The sequence below is a fragment of the Gobius niger genome (assembly GCF_951799975.1).
Source record: "Gobius niger genome assembly, chromosome: 8".
Classification (NCBI taxonomy): Eukaryota; Metazoa; Chordata; class Actinopteri; order Gobiiformes; family Gobiidae; genus Gobius; species Gobius niger.
In genome coordinates this window covers 35507641-35513640 of record NC_136859.1, presented here as the reverse complement: position 1 = coordinate 35513640, position 6000 = coordinate 35507641, and positions in this window count along the sequence as shown.

Sequence of the window (6000 nt, the reverse complement as noted above, 5' to 3'; positions counted from 1 at the left end):
CTGCTCCACTGACCCCCAGCCTAATGTCTACCTGCTTCACTGACCCCCAGCCCAATGTCTACATGCTCCACTGACCCCCAGCCCGATACCTACCTGCTCCACTGACCGCCCTGCCCGATACCTACCTGCTCCACTGACCCCCAGCCCGATACCTACCTGCTCCACTGACCGCCCTGCCCGATACCTACCTGCTCCACTGACCCCCAGCCCGATACCCTCCCTTTCTGGAAAACACATTTGTAAACCTTCGCATTGAGTTTTGGTCCTGCATTTGGGTGACATTTCTGGCTTTTGTAACATAAGGAGGCACTTGATGAAAGTGCATGGCCAAGTCGCCAGAAGAAAGCTATTACTTCGCAAATTCTGTGTCTATCAATATGCCAAACAGCACAGAGACAAGCCTCAATTTTTCTGAAACAATGTCATTTGGAATGATGAAACCAAAATGGAACTTTTTGGCGACAACCATAAACGTTACATTTGGAGGAGTCAACAAGGCCTCAACAGTGCACATACCTAGAGTGAAACACGGAGGTAGATCACTGATGTTTTGGGAATACAGGGAACTTGATCAAAATTGATGAATGCGGAATGTTATTAAAGAATACTGGAGGAAAAGTTGCATTCAGCACTGTTCTTGCAAGACAACTCAGGAATTTAGTTTTACCATCAGAGGACCATCTACAACTACTACAACATAATCCAAGCCATCATTGTCATTAAAGGGGGCAATACACAGTATTAAGAACTGGCGTATGTCAACTTTTGATCAGGGTAATTTTGGCAGTTTTTTTTTTCATTATCATTGAAAAAGGGTAATCTCAGTTGTTTAACCATAACTGGCTTTGCACAACCACTAACTATGAGTGAAAAAAAACTTGTTGGGTTATCTTACAAAAAAAAAATGTGCCTGGGTATGTAAACTTTTGAGCACAACTGCATGCCTCAGTCTGCCTTTGAATGAGCCACTCTGCAGTCCTCTGAATATTTTTTACCTTTCCATGTTTCTCATTTACTTTTAGTTTTCCACTGAAATTATATTTGATGCCCATCAGTATTTTTGATTATTTTAATATTGTAATCATTATTTCAACATATTTGTCATGTCCGTGATCAATGTCTGCAGTCGTCTGTATACTAAAGTACTCCTCCCTCTGCAGTCGTCTGTATAGTAAAGTGCCCCGCCCTCTGCAGTCGTCTGTATAGTAAAGTGCCCTGCCCTCTGCAGTCGTCTGTATACTAAAGTATTCCTCCCTCGGCAGTCGTCTGTATAGTAAAGTGCCCCGCCCTCTGCAGTCGTCTGTATACTGAAGTACTCCTCCCTCTGCAGTTGTCTGTATAGTAAAGTGCCCCACCCTCTGCAGTCGTCTGTATAGTAAAGTGCCCCGCCCCCTGCAGTCGTCTGTATAGTAAAGTGCCCCACCCTCTGCAGTCGTCTGTATAGTAAAGTGCCCCACCCTCTGCAGTCGTCTGTATAGTAAAGTGCCCCGCCCCCTGCAGTCGTCTGTATAGTAAAGTGCCCCACCCTCTGCAGTCGTCTGTATAGTAAAGTGCCCCACCCTCTGCAGTCGTCTGTATAGTAAAGTGCCCCGCCCCCTGCAGTCGTCTGTATAGTAAAGTGCCCCACCCTCTGCAGTCGTCTGTATAGTAAAGTGCCCCACCCTCTGCAGTCGTCTGTATAGTAAAGTACTCCTCCCTCTGCAGTCGCCTGTATACTAAAGTACTCCTCCCTCTGCAGTCGTCTGTATAGTAAAGTGCCCCACCCTCTGCAGTCGTCTGTATAGTAAAGTGCCCCGCCCTCTGCAGTCGCCTGTATACTAAAGTACTCCTCCCTCTGCAGTCGTCTGTATAGTAAAGTGCCCCGCCCTCTGCAGTCGCCTGTATACTAAAGTAAGTTTACAGCCTGTGCTCTTAGTGGTTTATAAAAGACACTGGTCACAGCTGCAGAGACACTGGTGCGCATTTGTGGACCTGAGCGTTAATGCGAGACACTGCAGGTTAACAGAACAAGAATAAGGTGTCATGATCCCTGCCCCAACCCCCCCCCCCCCCCCCCATGTCAGTTTCTTGAACTTTTTTTCATTGCCTCGGCTCAGACTCCACCTTGTACCTACCTGCTCCACTGACCCCAGCCCGATGTCTACCTGCTCCACTGACCCCAGCCCGATGTCTACCTGCTACACTGACCCCAGCCCGATGTCTACCTGCTACACTGACCCCAGCCCGATGTCTACCTGCTCCACTGACCCCAGCCTGATGTCTACCTGCTCCACTGACCCCAGCCCGATGTCTACCTGCTACACTGACCCCAGCCCGATACCTACCTGCTACACTGACCCCAGCCCGATGTCTACCTGCTCCACTGACCCCAGCCCGATGTCTACCTGCTCCACTGACCCCAGCCTGATGTCTACCTGCTCCACTGACCCCAGCCCGATGTCTACCTGCTACACTGACCCCAGCCCGATACCTACCTGCTACACTGACCCCAGCCCGATGTCTACCTGCTACACTGACCCCAGCCCGATGTCTACCTGCTACACTGACTCCAGCCCGATGTCTACCTGCTACACTGACCCCAGCCCGATGTCTACCTGCTACACTGACCCCAGCCCGATACCTACCTGCTACACTGACCCCAGCCCGATGTCTACCTGCTACACTGACCCTAGCCCGATACCTACCTGCTACACTGACCCCAGCCCGATGTCTACCTGCTACACTGACCCCAGCCCGATGTCTACCTGCTACACTGACCCCAGCCCGATGTCTACCTGCTACACTGACCCCAGCCCGATGTCTACCTGCTACACTGACCCCAGCCCGATGTCTACCTGCTACACTGACCCCAGCCCGATGTCTACCTGCTACACTGACCCCAGCCTAATGTCTACCTGCTACACTGACCCCAGCCTGATGTCTACCTGCTACACTGACCCCAGCCTGATGTCTACCTGCTACACTGACCCCAGCCCGATGTCTACCTGCTCCACTGACCCCAGCCCGATGTCTACCTGCTTCACTGACCCCAGCCCGATGTCTACCTGCTCCACTGACCCCAGCCTAATGTCTACCTGCTACACTGACCCCCAGCCCGATACCTACCTGCTCCACTGACCCCCAGCCCGATGTCTACCTGCTCCACTGACCCCAGCCTAATGTCTACCTGCTACACTGACCCCCAGCCCGATACCTACCTGCTCCACTGACCCCCAGCCCGATGTCTACCTGCTCCACTGACCCCCAGCCTAATGTCTACCTGCTTCACTGACCCCCAGCCCAATGTCTACATGCTCCACTGACCCCCAGCCCGATACCTACCTGCTCCACTGACCCCCCTGGCCGATACCTACCTGCTCCACTGACCCCCAGCCCGATACCTACCTGCTCCACTGACCGCCCTGCCCGATACCTACCTGCTCCACTGACCCCCAGCCCGATACCCTCCCTTTCTGGAAAACACATTTGTAAACCTTCGCATTGAGTTTTGGTCCTGCATTTGGGTGACATTTCTGGCTTTTGTAACATAAGGAGGCACTTGATGAAAGTGCATGGCCAAGTCGCCAGAAGAAAGCTATTACTTCGCAAATTCTGTGTCTATCAATATGCCAAACAGCACAGAGACAAGCCTCAATTTTTCTGAAACAATGTCATTTGGAATGATGAAACCAAAATGGAACTTTTTGGCGACAACCATAAACGTTACATTTGGAGGAGTCAACAAGGCCTCAACAGTGCACATACCTAGAGTGAAACACGGAGGTAGATCACTGATGTTTTGGGAATACAGGGAACTTGATCAAAATTGATGAATGCGGAATGTTATTAAAGAATACTGGAGGAAAAGTTGCATTCAGCACTGTTCTTGCAAGACAACTCAGGAATTTAGTTTTACCATCAGAGGACCATCTACAACTACTACAACATAATCCAAGCCATCATTGTCATTAAAGGGGGCAATACACAGTATTAAGAACTGGCGTATGTCAACTTTTGATCAGGGTAATTTTGGCAGTTTTTTTTTTCATTATCATTGAAAAAGGGTAATCTCAGTTGTTTAACCATAACTGGCTTTGCACAACCACTAACTATGAGTGAAAAAAAACTTGTTGGGTTATCTTACAAAAAAAAAATGTGCCTGGGTATGTAAACTTTTGAGCACAACTGCATGCCTCAGTCTGCCTTTGAATGAGCCACTCTGCAGTCCTCTGAATATTTTTTACCTTTCCATGTTTCTCATTTACTTTTAGTTTTCCACTGAAATTATATTTGATGCCCATCAGTATTTTTGATTATTTTAATATTGTAATCATTATTTCAACATATTTGTCATGTCCGTGATCAATGTCTGCAGTCGTCTGTATACTAAAATACTCCTCCCTCTGCAGTCGTCTGTATAGTAAAGTACTCCTCCCTCTGCAGTCGTCTGTATAGTAAAGTGCCCCGCCCTCTGCAGTCGTCTGTATAGTAAAGTGCCCTGCCCTCTGCAGTCGTCTGTATACTAAAGTATTCCTCCCTCGGCAGTCGTCTGTATAGTAAAGTGCCCCGCCCTCTGCAGTCGTCTGTATAGTAAAGTGCCCCGCCCCCTGCAGTCGTCTGTATAGTAAAGTGCCCCACCCTCTGCAGTCGTCTGTATAGTAAAGTGCCCCACCCTCTGCAGTCGTCTGTATAGTAAAGTGCCCCGCCCCCTGCAGTCGTCTGTATAGTAAAGTGCCCCGCCCCCTGCAGTCGTCTGTATAGTAAAGTGCCCCACCCTCTGCAGTCGTCTGTATAGTAAAGTGCCCCACCCTCTGCAGTCGTCTGTATAGTAAAGTGCCCCGCCCCCTGCAGTCGTCTGTATAGTAAAGTGCCCCACCCTCTGCAGTCGTCTGTATAGTAAAGTGCCCCACCCTCTGCAGTCGTCTGTATAGTAAAGTGCCCCGCCCCCTGCAGTCGTCTGTATACTAAAGTGCCCCACCCTCTGCAGTCGTCTGTATAGTAAAGTGCCCCACCCTCTGCAGTCGCCTGTATACTAAAGTGCCCCACCCTCTGCAGTCGTCTGTATAGTAAAGTGCCCCGCCCCCTGCAGTCGTCTGTATACTAAAGTGCCCCACCCTCTGCAGTCGTCTGTATAGTAAAGTACTCCTCCCTCTGCAGTCGCCTGTATACTAAAGTACTCCTCCCTCTGCAGTCGTCTGTATAGTAAAGTGCCCCACCCTCTGCAGTCGTCTGTATAGTAAAGTGCCCCACCCTCTGCAGTCGCCTGTATACTAAAGTACTCCTCCCTCTGCAGTCGTCTGTATAGTAAAGTGCCCCGCCCTCTGCAGTCGCCTGTATACTAAAGTGCCCCGCCCTCTGCAGTTGTCTGTATAGTAAAGTACTCCTCCCTCTGCAGTCGTCTGTATAGTAAAGTGCCCCGCCCTCTGCAGTCGCCTGTATACTAAAGTACTCCTCCCTCTGCAGTCGTCTGTATAGTAAAGTGCCCCGCCCTCTGCAGTCGCCTGTATACTAAAGTACTCCTCCCTCTGCAGTCGTCTGTATAGTAAAGTGCCCCGCCCTCTGCAGTCGTCTGTATAGTAAAGTGCCCCGCCCTCTGCAGTCGCCTATATACTAAAGTACTCCTCCCTCTGCAGTCGTCTGTATAGTAAAGTGCCCCGCCCTCTGCAGTCGCCTATATACTAAAGTACTCCTCCCTCTGCAGTCGTCTGTATAGTAAAGTGCCCCGCCCTCTGCAGTCGCCTGTATACTAAAGTACTCCTCCCTCTGCAGTCGTCTGTATAGTAAAGTGCCCCGCCCTCTGCAGTCGCCTATATACTAAAGTACTCCTCCCTCTGCAGTCGTCTGTATAGTAAAGTGCCCCGCCCTCTGCAGTCGCCTGTATACTAAAGTACTCCTCCCTCTGCAGTCGTCTGTATAGTAAAGTGCCCCGCCCTCTGCAGTCGCCTGTATACTAAAGTGCCCCGCCCTCTGCAGTTGTCTGTATAGTAAAGTACTCCTCCCTCTGCAGTCGTCTGTTTAGTA